Source organism: Amblyomma maculatum, chromosome 2, assembly GCF_055883805.1.
Source record: "Amblyomma maculatum isolate TAMU_Amacu chromosome 2, ASM5588380v1, whole genome shotgun sequence".
NCBI lineage: Eukaryota > Metazoa > Arthropoda > Arachnida > Ixodida > Ixodidae > Amblyomma > Amblyomma maculatum.
The window spans coordinates 98,605,026-98,618,225 of record NC_139345.1 but is presented as its reverse complement, the minus strand read 5'-3'; the positions used below and the strand labels follow the sequence as shown (position 1 = coordinate 98,618,225).

Genomic DNA, 13,200 nt, shown 5'->3' with positions numbered 1-13,200 from the left:
GCATATATTGTGCGGAAGCTAGAGCACCGACCGGGTAAGCGAGCTATTTGCCGTTCGCGTTCAAACACACACATGACACCGGGAAATCGAAACGCACACCCGTGTTATGAAGACCATGTAGATGGGCGTCTCCTACGGACACGGAAAAGTCGTCCGATTGGATTGCTTAATCAAGGGATTTCTGAACGACGCCTCCAGACCAAGTGCGCGTGTCACCAACGTCAGTGCGCGAGTGCGTATGTCACCACACACTACAAGAGATAGTTGCGTGCACAGCTATACGGCCGTCCGAATAAAGGCGTATCGTTGGTGGGCGAAGAAATGGGGCCGAGAGATGGGGAAAGATTGTTTTGTTTTGTGGGGTTTACCGTCCCAAAGCGACTCAGGCTATGAGAGACGCAGTAGTGGAGGACTCCGGAAATTTCGACCACCTGGGGTTCTTTAACGTGCACTGACATCGCACAGCACACGGGCGCCTTGCTTTTCGCCTTCATGGAAAAGCGGCCGCCGGGACCGGGATTCGATACCGCGTCCTTGGGAACAGTAGTCGAGCGCCGTAACTCCTGCGCCACCCCGGCGGGTAGATGGGAAAAGAGGCTGCAGACAGTGCACGTGTGGCCATCCAGGCAGGGAGAAAGGAAAGAAGTAAAACAAATGCATTGCGGCATTGCTATATATATATATATATATATATATATATATATATATATATATATATATATATATAAATATATATATAATTTTCGATTACATATATACGATTTGTACATGTACGATTCGTACATACGTACGAGCCCCTTACATCGAAGCGCTCTTACCGATTTTTATTTCTGGCAGTTATAACCTGACGACGTTCAATAGTGTGACAGCACACGCCGCCATCGTATCTTACCTAGAACGCGAGTAGACGAAGAGAGGGGAGCGGAGGACGGTAGAAAAGAACAGAAACAAACACGTTTAAACGCTCAAAAAAAAAAAAAAAAGTAATACATTGTAGGTCGGGAAGTGAGTAGGGCGAAGAAACGCCCCGCGCCGACAAATGAAGACGAGCCGACTCGGCTCGACGTAGACGAAATACCAGTCGGCGGAAGCACTCAAGAAGAGGCGAGAGAGAAAGAGAAAAGGGTGGGAGCTGATGCACAAAGAGGAGGCAATATAAGGTTAGTGTAAAAGCAGAAAACAAACGGGAAGGTGAGGGGAGGGGGCAGGAAAAGAATAGAAATTCAATCTAGACGAGAAGCTCGATTTAAACGGCACACCGAGGTAAGAAAAGAAACAGCGAAGGGAAAGGAGAGGGAGACGGCGGGCGGCCGCCTGCCGGTCGTTGGAGGCGGCGCCTTTACGAAGACTAATGGTGGCCGCCTCGGCCGCATGCACGGGTACGATGCGCAGGTATATATGGAGTGCGGTACGCCTACCCGGCTGCCCTCCGGTCAGCTGTGCAGGCGGTGGCGGCATAGGGGTGGTAATGGTAGCACGCGGCGACGAGGTGTGCGGCGGATTTCCGACCACAGACAGACATTCACGTCGAATGTGGACACCGCAGAATCATAGGCGAACATCAGTAACGCCATGCACGAAGCTGCACCGCGGCCGCCCATAGCACGCGGACGGTGTGCGCTAACAATCAGCCTTTTGCGCGAGTTTTCTGCGCATGCTCGAAGTCCTAGCGATGAAACACATTGGACGGCGTCGACGGCGTTTCTCGTCGCCGCCAGTGCACGGAGCCGGGGGCTGACAGGCGAACATCAGTAACGCCATGCACGAAGCTGCACCGCGGCCGCCCACAGCACGCGGACGGTGTGCGCTAACGGCGCTAACAATCCGCCTTTTGCGCGAGTTTTCTGCGCATGCGCGGAGTCCTAGCGGCGACAGATGGAAACACATTGGACGGCGTCGACGGCGTTTCTCGTCGCCGCCAGTGCACTAGGCCGGGGGCTGGCGGCACGGTGACCGTCACAGGCTTGGCAAAGCGATGCCAACCACATCTGCACTATCACAACAAAAGTTGAAAACTATAGTGAGACGGTTACGAAGTAAACGTAAAATTAAGCTCTTCGCTGCAACAGACTCGAAACCTCCGGCAGAGGGACAGAAGAGGTCCAGCTCGGTTCGACGACCTGAGGCGGGCGTGAGGTAGCATGGAAGTGTGGAGAAGCCAACCCTTCTTCGTGCCGACGGTGACCCCGCCGCCGCGCATGCAGCATACAAGGCGACACCGCGAAGCCAGGAACGCAAACGAAAACGAGAGCGACAGAACAGTGCGGCTTTCCGGCGGGAAGTGTGGCGCGCGTGAGCCACCGAGTGCGTGGGCGAACAACGAAAAGGAGAAAGGTTGAGAAGCAGTGACAAAAAAACAAAGCAGCGGGCTGGGGCACTAAGGCAGCGCTTCATTTCGAATTCAATGCAGCGGCGTGGATACTAGGTTTGTCTGCAGCACGAAGCGTCGGAGGTAATACATTCGGGGACTGCGACGCAGTAGAAGCGGGCGTGACATTTCCTCCCCAGCTCATTTCTTGTGATGACTCACTCACTCACCCACTCGCGCACAGTCGAAAGAGAAGCCGCACGATAAGTGAGACTGAAAACACGAGAAAGAATTCAGTCCGATCGGGACTTGTGCAGTGACCATGAACAACGCGCGAACAGGGTGATCGCAATCAGCAATAATAATAAAAAATGGATTCCGCACACAAACGGCGCACGATCCTAGAGAGCGTAGCCACTTAAGATACGATAAGAGAAGGCGGTAATCAGGAATGTGTAAAAATACGCGCCGGCAACGCTAATGGCGCTAATCAAATTACGCGAACACGGGATATATGTTGTGGGGATATATAGAACGTCGAACTACTCTCCTGCAACTCTACGACCCATGGAGAAAATTTCATTGAAGTCCGATCGGCCGTAGTCTCTAGCACTCACTTCCCAGCCCTGTGGGATTATAGGGGAGCGGGCACACCTGTCCGATTTCTTCAGTGTGGCAGATCCAACATTCCAAAGTATGGGGTGCAAGTTTTGAAGAGGGTTCCGTTTAGTGCTGCGTATATTAGCGATATCCCCAGTTCCCCGATTGCACAATCGATTCAGCAAGGTTTAATAAAAAAAAAAACCACCTATATTTCTCGGTGGTCGTGGCACACACCGCTTGAGACAGGTGCGCGTGTTCCTGCAGCCGCCTATCGCTGCACGCAACCAACCATGGCTCTCACCGAGCGCGGCGAACCGCGGTCCGTAAAGCGGGGCGCGGGGCCGCGGCGCGGGCACGTCTGCATCTCGATGAGGTCCACTCCCTTTCTGTGCGGAGGGAACACATCACGTTCGGACGGACGCAGAGCACGGAAAGAGATAGCAGGCGTGCTGCTACCAAAGCAAGGTAGAACCCACCTCCTCTTCCTCCTCCTCCCCTGTAGTCGGCTGGCGCATCTACACAACAGCATGCTCAAAACCACGGCTGGAACGTGAAAGATAGATTTTCTTTTCTTTTTTTCGTTTTGCTTGTCAGGTTTCGTTTGATCCCGTTCGTTATTTTGACCAACACAGCGGGTCACAGGTACCTGGTACAAGCCACGGACGCCGCTTCTACTTTCGCTTTAATAATAAAGCGTGTTCTGTTTTCGAGGCAAGTTAAATAAAATGACTAATTTTAATTGTTTTAATTGCGCCCATTGGTGCATACGTGACTCCGCTGTGTGCGCTCAAAAACTGTTGCAGGAGACTGTTCAGCGCCTGCTAACGGCACTTCGTTGTTTATACCATTCAGGAGGCCTGCGCGTGCTTTGAAAGCGTGCAGGCACGGGGGCGGATCCCCAGGTCAATTAAAAGGGTAGAATGGGAACGGAGCGAGCCCATCTTTTTGATCTATGTATTTCTTCTACGATCCTCACAGAAAACAATAAAAAGGGAGGGGGTCTCTGCACGGTTTTCCAAAATAAAATTTCCCATAAGAAAGCAAAGGGGAGAGGGGGACAGGAGATAAATCCGCCCCTGCCTCTATCCCATTTTCTTTCTTTTAAAATCCTGCCCGGGATAGAACGGACTAAGCTCATCGGAAAAAAGACCGAACTATTTCTGATATTTGCTACGCATATAAGACAGGGTCACGTAGCACGTCACGCAAAAAGGAAAACGGCGAGTGTGATCGGCGCTGCGCGCGCTACTGCGCCTGCGCAAAGCAAGCGGCACATCGGACTTCGTAAGCATGGACGAAATTAACGGACTGCTTGTATCATGTGACAGGGATGCACACTGTGGCGCTTCTGCACTGTGCAAGAATGCTAGTCGTCATGGAATCTTCACAGTGGACATGACATGGCTTTAGTCTTTTTTTCACGGTTAGATACTTGGTCGGTGGCAAACATCATCAAGAATTACATTGCAAAAGCACGGTAGTTTGGGCTAGTTGCAATCCACGGTGAAAAAAATGACCTGCGGTTCAGCTAGTGGTTAAACCTGGAGTTACGCGAGAGAAATCTAGAGCAATCTGCCTGGATACGCTTAGGTTTGGCTTGAAAGTAAAGACATGGCATCTCATAGCCTGAGTCGCTTTGGGACGTTAAACCCCACAAACCAAACCAAACCTTCTCCTTAGCCCTGTTTACATGGACCTGACAGCGGAGGGTTGAGTTGGGGAGTTGAGTGGACTCGACCCTACCGGGTTTACATGAACCCGACCCAACAAGCGCAGAACCGGAGCGCAGAACGTGGAGCCTAACGAAAAGTGTTCCTTAAGTTTAAGACAACGCAAAAGGCCTATGGAACGGAAAATGGTACGTGTAACGTTAAGAGATAGAAAGCGCGCAGAGTGGCCGGGTCAGGGAAATGCCTTGGTTTAATGACATTTTATGTGGAAATCAAGAAGAAATGGGCATGGGCAGGTCATGTAATGCGTAGAGAGGACAACCGGTGGTCGCTTAGGGTAACAAACTGGATTCCAACGGAAGGAAAGCGTAGCAGGGGGCGGTAGAAAGTTAGGAGGGCGAATGAGGTTAAGAAGTTCGCAGGGGTCCAGTGGATGCAGCTAGCACAGGACCGGGTTAATTGGAGGAATATGGGAGAGGCCTTCGCCCTGCAGTGGGTATGGTCCGGCTGATGATGATGACGACCTGCCGAGCGGATAATGAAAAAGGTAACGCAGTGCCCAACACACACACAGTTATTGAGTAATCAGTATATCTGAATGACCGAACTTCGCCTCTTTTCACATACACGGACACATCTGTACGCGCCATATATGTTATTTCATTTGTGGTACGTCTGCGTGCTCGCTGAGTCGCTTGGCATCGAGTTCGGGCAACAGACTGCGATTTCACGGGCTAGTTTACGCGCCTATACACTACATAGTCATTTGAACCAATTATTTACTAGTACTATTATTTTATTATTACTGCCATTAACTAATGCATCAGACCTCGTCCGATAAGAGGCCTTAAATGGCAGACGATGTCGATCCATTCGTAGCAGGAGGACGGACGCGCTACGCGGCAAACTTGGCGCACCCTCCTACGCAGCCACAGCGCATTCCTAATGTCCAGTTGCGCACGTCCATCGGCCTGAACTTTTGAGAATACCGTATATGGTATGTGAAAACCAGAATACTCAAAATTCTCGCAAGAAAAAAAAAACAATCATCGATGCCGGCCGCTGGCCAGAAACGCTAGCAGCGCTTAAATATAGTAGAGGAGCGCTAAGCAACGTTGAACTTAGCCGAGAATGCCCGCGCCCATCCGAACTTGGCGAGCCGCCAATTCGCGACCCTGAACAGCCTCCACCTCTTCCATCCATGAGAGCCAGCCGACATTACATCCTGTGCTGGCGTTGACACGGACCCTCCGACTCATCGCCAGCGCTCGGAGACGACCGTCCGCCCAATCAAGCGCTTAGGACCGCTGCGACGGGGCCATATCAACACCTCCGAGGCTCGTGCGCGCTCTAGGGTGACCCAGTGTTCCTTTATGTATACACCTACGCCACCTTGACCTGCAGACTCAATATCGCGACGACGCAGTATTTGTTCCGCGAATCAACGTTTCTGGCTGTCGGCAAAACAAGGTGCCCAATACGCGCATGGCAGACAAAATAATAATTTGAAAAAAGCGTTATCGCACAGGGGGACGTTCAGAGGCGTTATGTTCAAACCAGGGTTCCACACAAATATCGGGAAACAAGATGTCTCTCGAACGACCGATGAATGTCGTCACCATAGAAGGAACGCTAGTGTATGAAGCAACCAAAGCGCGCCCATGGTCGGCGCGCGTTCACTCTTCACACTGGCGGAAATTTCAGGGGGCCGCGGGTTCCGGGAACAGGATCTTGAGTTCCGCAATAAACTCACGCGCCCCCTCCTCCCGAAGCGGACGAAGCGACAACACAAAGACGCGCGTAACGCCGCGGCCTCCGAAGTCGGCCCGCAGCAAATGGAATCGCGAGGAAAATCAAAGGTGACGACGGGATTTTTTATATCCGGCCGATAATGCGGTTCGCAGCCTCGAACGCCCCCGTCTTGATCGCGCAGTCCCGTCCTCCGTGAAGGGCGCCGTAAAATACACCAAGGGGCCATTCATTCGATCGATGCGGAAATCGCGCACAGGTATATAGAAAGTACAGTCGTGGCACGTTCCTGGCGACGCGTCCCTGCGTTTGAGATGTAATTTTGGTAATCGAGAAGAATAATGTAGCAAGTAGAGAGAGAGAGAGAAAAGAGAGGCAACACTGCGAAGACAAGCGACCAGCCTCCTTCCGACAAGAACCGCGCACCTTGAGCACGTACGCTGCGAGAAAATCCCACTGAGCTCCGCCAGGGGGAACCTAAAAGAAAAACAAAAAATGATGAGAGAAAGCCGGGGACCGAAGAAGCCCCCTCCGCGTTCACGAAGTAGAACAATGGGAGCACAGCAGGGCTAGGATGAAGAGCCCTTCATGGCGACGGCCGGGGAAGAAGTGGGCGCAGCTAGAACGACATTCATGTCCCGCTCCAACCGACTGCTCTCACCCGGGAAAGTGGCCGCCGCTACGGCGATTCATTTCCGTGCCCGGGGAATCGCGGAGTGCACACACCACTACACGGCCGTGTGCGCGCCGCGGGGTTCTCGCGAAGGCCATTGCAATCCGTGTGTGCGTGCCCTGGAAACAAACGGACGAGCAGCGCGCCGGGGAATGCACGTCTATACTGGCCTTTGCTGCGCCCGCAATCGCGGCTAATGCGGACACACATGTAGCCGGCGTGCGCTCTGGTATTCCGCAATCGGTCTTCTATAACAACGGCCGCAATAAGCGATGCTGCGCATCCATCGACTCTCCTCCGTGCGGCGCAGTCGGCGCGGAAATCGCGCAGCATAATCGAAGCAATTTAGGGTCCCTGTGCGGAGAACGGCTGCGGACGGTTCGAACACTGCGCTTCAGGGCGACGGGCTCTGGAGCGTCGGACACTGGCGCGATGCCAAGAGCAGGAATGAATCGTGCGCTGATAATAAGGCACGGTCCGCCAAGAAGTGATTAACAATACATCAGACCATTTTATTGCGTATCATTCAGGTATACGTGTCGGAAATGTCATTGAAAAGTCGGAGGGGCTGCACAAGCCCCCGTAGTGGAGGACTCCGGAAATATCGACCACCTGGGGTCCTTCAACGTGCACTGACATCGCGCAGCACACGGACGCCTCTTCGTTCCACCTCCATCGAAACGCAGCCGCCGGCGGTCGGGATCAAACCCGGGCACGCGACGTAAGGAGCTGCGCTGAAATTTCGAAATACTGACAATAGTAATCGTTGTATTTATTTTTTTTATCGCAATTCGCAAATACCTATAGCACCCGCTGGCAATTATCGTAAGTGGGGTGATTTACGAACAAGGTAAGGACAGCAGGAACAATGCGTCAACTCAGTCATAACACAAAAACACAAGCAACGCTATGCGTAATTAAAGGCGCAAAGTGTTAAAAAAAAAAGAAAAACAAATTTCAGACAATGCATCAAACAGTACAGTAAAAGTATGCGCTAAAGGACATTCTGATGTGATGATTTCTAAGGCGGATGAAAAATTGGGTGCAGACATTATATACAGGGAAGATGTCCACTGTGCAACTGTGAAGTCTGACTACGTTTAGGCGACTTTGGTGCAGTCCGTTCTTTCTTTTTTTTTTTCTCATCGCTTGGAATGGTAGTTAGGTTTCAAGTATGCTTTCGTGATTAAATTTTAACCCTTCTTGGAAATAAAATAGCTTAAACGGCCAAATGTGCCTACACAATCGGCTAATCAAGGTTTTTTTTTTTTTTTTTTTTTGCGCGATGATTAACGATGGAAACACGGCGAATTTCGTTTCCATGTCAGCGCATGGCTGCGCTCAGACCGATGTAATCAGCGGAATAAAAAATGCGGCCTTGCAAGAGAGGTCACCCGTGTTTAAAGAGGGTCAAGGGCGTACGCACCGCCAGACCATTTTAGTTAGTTTATTTTTTTTTTTTAAAGCTTGAGAAGGAATGAAATATATCGGGAAGGGGGGGGGGGGGGCGATTGCCGCCTGATATTTGTGGCTTCGTGTTAGCGTTTTCCAAGTGTGCGCTCTAATTTCCGAACGCGGCACTGACACACGACGCGAGAACGCCAGGAGGGTTAGTACTTAGCGACCGTGATCCCTGCGCGACACCGTGGCGTGGGTGTGCACGGTGTGCGTGCGTATTACGAAGGCTACATATCAGTAAACTTATCTACACGCGGCTACTCCGGACTGGAAGCGATCCAACGATAGACGCTAAGTGACTGCTCTTTGTAGATTTAGCGCTTTCTGCACTTTTTGCCCCTTTTCAAATAGTACAACAGTCGAGCAGTGCCCTTCATGGCCGGATTTGGTCAACACTGTAACGAAGCTTAAAGGGCAACTCCGGTGGTTTTTTCATCATTTTGTGTTTTTAATTAAATTACATTCCTCGGCACGTCCTGACTAACATAAAAAACCATTTTTCAAAATTCCAATTAAAAGTATTTTTAAAAAAGAAAAACAGCAAATCGAAACCGAAACTGCTTTCACGGCCAGAAACGACGTTCCAGTCGACGTAGCGGTGACGTCATACTCAGTATTAGAAAAACACTCGTACGTGCGTTGGATGGTGAAAATAAAGTATGGAAATCATGATGCACTGCATAAAATGTCTGATGTAGTTAAATATAAGCCTCACAATTTCATAATCACGCGGGAAGTGGACAGTAACGCCAGTATACTGTTTGTGACGTCAGAAACTCACTGTTGCCCGCAGAAATACTCTCAACTTAAGCCATGAAAACGGCATATTTTAAAGCCGTATTGCGCGTGAACGGATTACCGTAAGGCGCCCAAATTTTGTGAAATGCGTCAGGACGGAGGAGAACCTGTGGTAAAATTTTTACTACAATATTCGAATGTCAAAAAACCACCGGAGTTGCCCTTTAATGAAAGAAAAATGACACCGGCCGAAATAAGCTACAGTGGTATAGGCAAAACCAAAATGGGTTAGAGGGTTCATTAGGAGACTCACAGGATGCACAGCGACTAAGCGTTGCCATCAGAAACGGGAAAGGAACACTAGTAAAAGTACTACTGTACTTGCACCGCACAGCGCTACGCCGTTTCGTCATTGTGCTGTTTCGTCCGAGCGCTGCTCTGTTTTCTGCGCTGCTTTTTCCGGTATTCTGTTTTGACACGCACTATTGTGTCGAAATGCTGTTTTTACAATGCGCTGTTGTGTGTGTGCGCGCGTGCGTGCTGTTCTGACGCATGATATTTTTGTCACGTGCCTTTCTTTGGTGTTCCCACGAGCCCTATGAAGAACGCGATATCGCAAAGTACGCCAGTGTACAAACACACCAAACACGCAGAAGCAAGACATACCCCACTGGTTTCTTCCGTCCCACGTAATTACTTGCAGGTCGTGCCTTATAGCACCTCGCCGAATGCGACCGCAATGCTCGCGCCTTATTTTACACCACTCTGATATCAGCCCACATTCCTTACTGTCCTTTTAGGCACACATGCCCTGTTCCATACAGGACGTCGCGCACTTGTTGGATCCGAAAACGTATTGAGTGGCACGCCGTTTACGCAACTATTAAGCGCCGTGCGCACGCAGGTGTGCAAATACCTCGCATGGTACCAGGAGCCGCGCATGCGCACTCAGCGTGTCTTCCGCTACTATTAGCGACTCACGGTTGCGCGCTAGCCGCGTAACCGTCGAAATTTTTCCATGATGCAGTCGCGCGCGAACCGTATTGTGGAGGCCATTGCGCGCGACACGCTTTGATGCGCCCCGCACATCCCGCAGACGGGCGGTGTTCCATCGCTCTGCGGTACGCTCATCAGCGCATGCATGATCGATCGACCTTTCTATACCCCCCTCTCTCTTCCTTGCTCGCTCCACCGCCTTCGCAGATCAAAGGGAGAAGGCAGGAGCGCCGATCACGGCCCACAGCAAGGTGCACACGCAGCGCGCGTGCCGTCGCAAGTGGATGTTTTGGTGCGTTCGCGACAACAGCTTTTTGTCGAGCCGCAAAAGCGTGTCCCCCGGGAAGAATGACTTTTTCTTCTTCTTCCGCCTGCCATTCACGCTAACGCGCGCCTAGGGACTTTTGTCAATGGTGAAACCGATGCGCTTGAGCGAAGCTGCAATGAACGGCCACAGGGAAAAGACACATTGAGCCATACCCGAGAAACAAGAAAAAAAAACAACAACAAAGAAATGTACTGGTTCGAGAGAAAAAGAGAAGAGCAGCAACCATCTCGGTGGTGGCACTTCAACCACGGCGCAGAGAAGGGACGATAAAGAGGGAGTGAAAGAAAAAAGGGAGAAAGAGGTTTTGTTTCGGTTCACGGGGTTCAAGTGAGGGTCCCAAGAATACGAGACACCGTAGTGGAGGGATCCGGAAATTTCGACCACCTGGGGTTCTTAAACGTGTTCTGACATCGCACAGCACTGGGGCGCCTTGCATTTAGCCTCCATCGAAAATCGGCCGCCGCGGCCGGGATCCGATCCCGCGTCCTTGGGTCCAAAGATCGAGCGCCGAGAAAAAGTGTCACAAACATAAGCTAAAATGCATGGAAGGAATAGGGCCTACTCTGTCCCCTTAACCGCTGAGCCACCATGACGTCGGCTCTAATTTGACCCCGTTGGACGCTGGACAAAATAGTCGCGTGAACGTGGTTCAGGAGAGAGGAGAAAGGTACCAGCACTCTGGAGCAAATCCTGCGCGACTCCGCTGTACTAAGCACAGTCCACTGTACGGCACAACGACATCGCGACTTCCGATCGAATCTGCCGCACTTCAACGGGACAGCTACAAAGCTGCCTTTCGGACGCAACCGCGACAAAATGCGCTCCAATTATGCGAGAAGTCAGGAGTGTGAGTCGTTGCCGCCTCGGCAAAAATCGATGTGTCCAATTTGTCAGATCAAAACGACATCGGAGGACAGCCAAAAGAACGCGCAGCGCAATTAACGGAACTCTTCAGGCGTGCTCTCCTCGTCCTGAAGCGATGCGCAAAACGTGCACGAGCCTCAACACGCCTCGTGTCTGTTACAATGGTGACGGGTTCTGCGCACAGTAATTACTCACTCGTCGAGCAACGAATGAGTGCACCGGTAACAGTGTCGTTAAAGAACCCCCTAATTTGTATAGGAGATCTCGACGAGCTATACGCCTCCTCTGTCTGCAATGCCATCATCACGCAATGCGCCTTGATCCGATAGGGCCGGCCAGAATATGAACACCCGCTCACGAGTAGCACCGTCTCTCGATCGAGCGAGATCAATTACCCCAGAGGGGCTCTGTACTAATCTTCCCGGGAGCGGGCCTCATTTCCGCACGCCGCCCTCGCCTTTCATCCGCGTTGCGAAGAGTGGAACCGCTCCGTTTTTGTTTTTTTTTCGCCAGGTGCCTCCACGTGCCGGTTCTTAACCCTCTCAATCGATGAGCGCGGCCGTCGCCATTCGCTGTGTCCGCCACAGGTAAGGCCCGTTTCATATGATGCGATTTTTGCCCTGCGACGCTGCGATTCTCGTCGGTCTAGCCGCAGAGCGAGCGTCGCTCCAGCCGCGCAGGCGTTCCCAACAGGTTGGAATTCAGTCGCAGCGTCGGCGCGGCCGGCCTGCGACTGACCAATGAGGAGCCGAGGAGCGCCGCGACGTCATGTGACGTATGGTGACGTGCAACGGGATGACACGCCCAGTATCGAAGGCAAGCGCGTGTCCCCATGAGACACCCCTATTTTCGCGTCCGAGTGGTTTCATTCGGCGCTGCAACGCGCTTTTTGTATGCTGAAAGCTGCCCGTTTTCATAAATACGTATGAGTTATCGCTAAAAATCTAAAAATACATCTGAATATATAAATAAAACACGCTCCACGTATGCGTTTTCTACAAAGCATCAAACAATCCTGAGGATATCTCACCGAATTCGCACGCGGGTTCGCTGCATGTGAAAGCGCTGTGCGAAGTCGCACTGCGGTGTCACCGACTGCACCGAAAATTTTCGCTGCAGTCGTAGCATGGGAAACGGGCCTAACGCAGCAGCGAGCTCCCCGGTCAAGAGTCATGCGTGCAGCCGCGTTTTGTTTACAGCGGGTGTGCGAGTTGTGTGCTCGAAGAGGACAGGACTGGCCGACGAAAGTAGAGGGCTGGGCCAAGCTAGGCAGCTGCTAACTGGCCGACCACCCGGGCTGCCGCGCTACGAAGTGCAAACAGTTCCCTCCGAGTACATATACCAATGGCGAGGGGTTACGTGCGCCACACGAAATGAGCGATGGGCGGAGTTATTCGCAGGGAGAAAACGCTCCTGGTGTGACACGACACACGGGATTCCACGCCAAAAACTTGACCCTGTTAACGGGATAGCCTGCATGTACTACGAACAAGTTTCCAGACACAGAATGAACTTTTTTTTGCGCTCGAGCAGTCTTCGAGCGCCATACTGGAACATTTTTCTGATGCAACCCCAGAAAAGCGACCTTTAGCACAGAGAAAAATATCTAGGGGTATTAGGCAAAATTTTATCGATATAAATAACGAATGTACGCCCCGGATATATCAAAACGTTAAACAACATTGCCTTTTGCAACATAATGTCACTAGGCCCCGGGTATATCAAAATGTTAAAAGAGCATTGCTTATTACAACATAATGTCGCCAACAATATTGTCACGCATGTCCTGCGGTGGTCCTGTATTGGAGGAAGA

The 13,200-nt window shown here is 51.4% G+C and overlaps 1 protein-coding gene across 4 annotated transcripts in view; it reads right to left on the bottom strand.

The window, feature by feature from the left end:
- The window catches only part of PIP4K (phosphatidylinositol 5-phosphate 4-kinase), an 88,914-nt gene that overhangs the window by 35,552 nt on the left and 40,162 nt on the right, over positions 1 to 13,200 (bottom strand). The window lies entirely within an intron of this gene.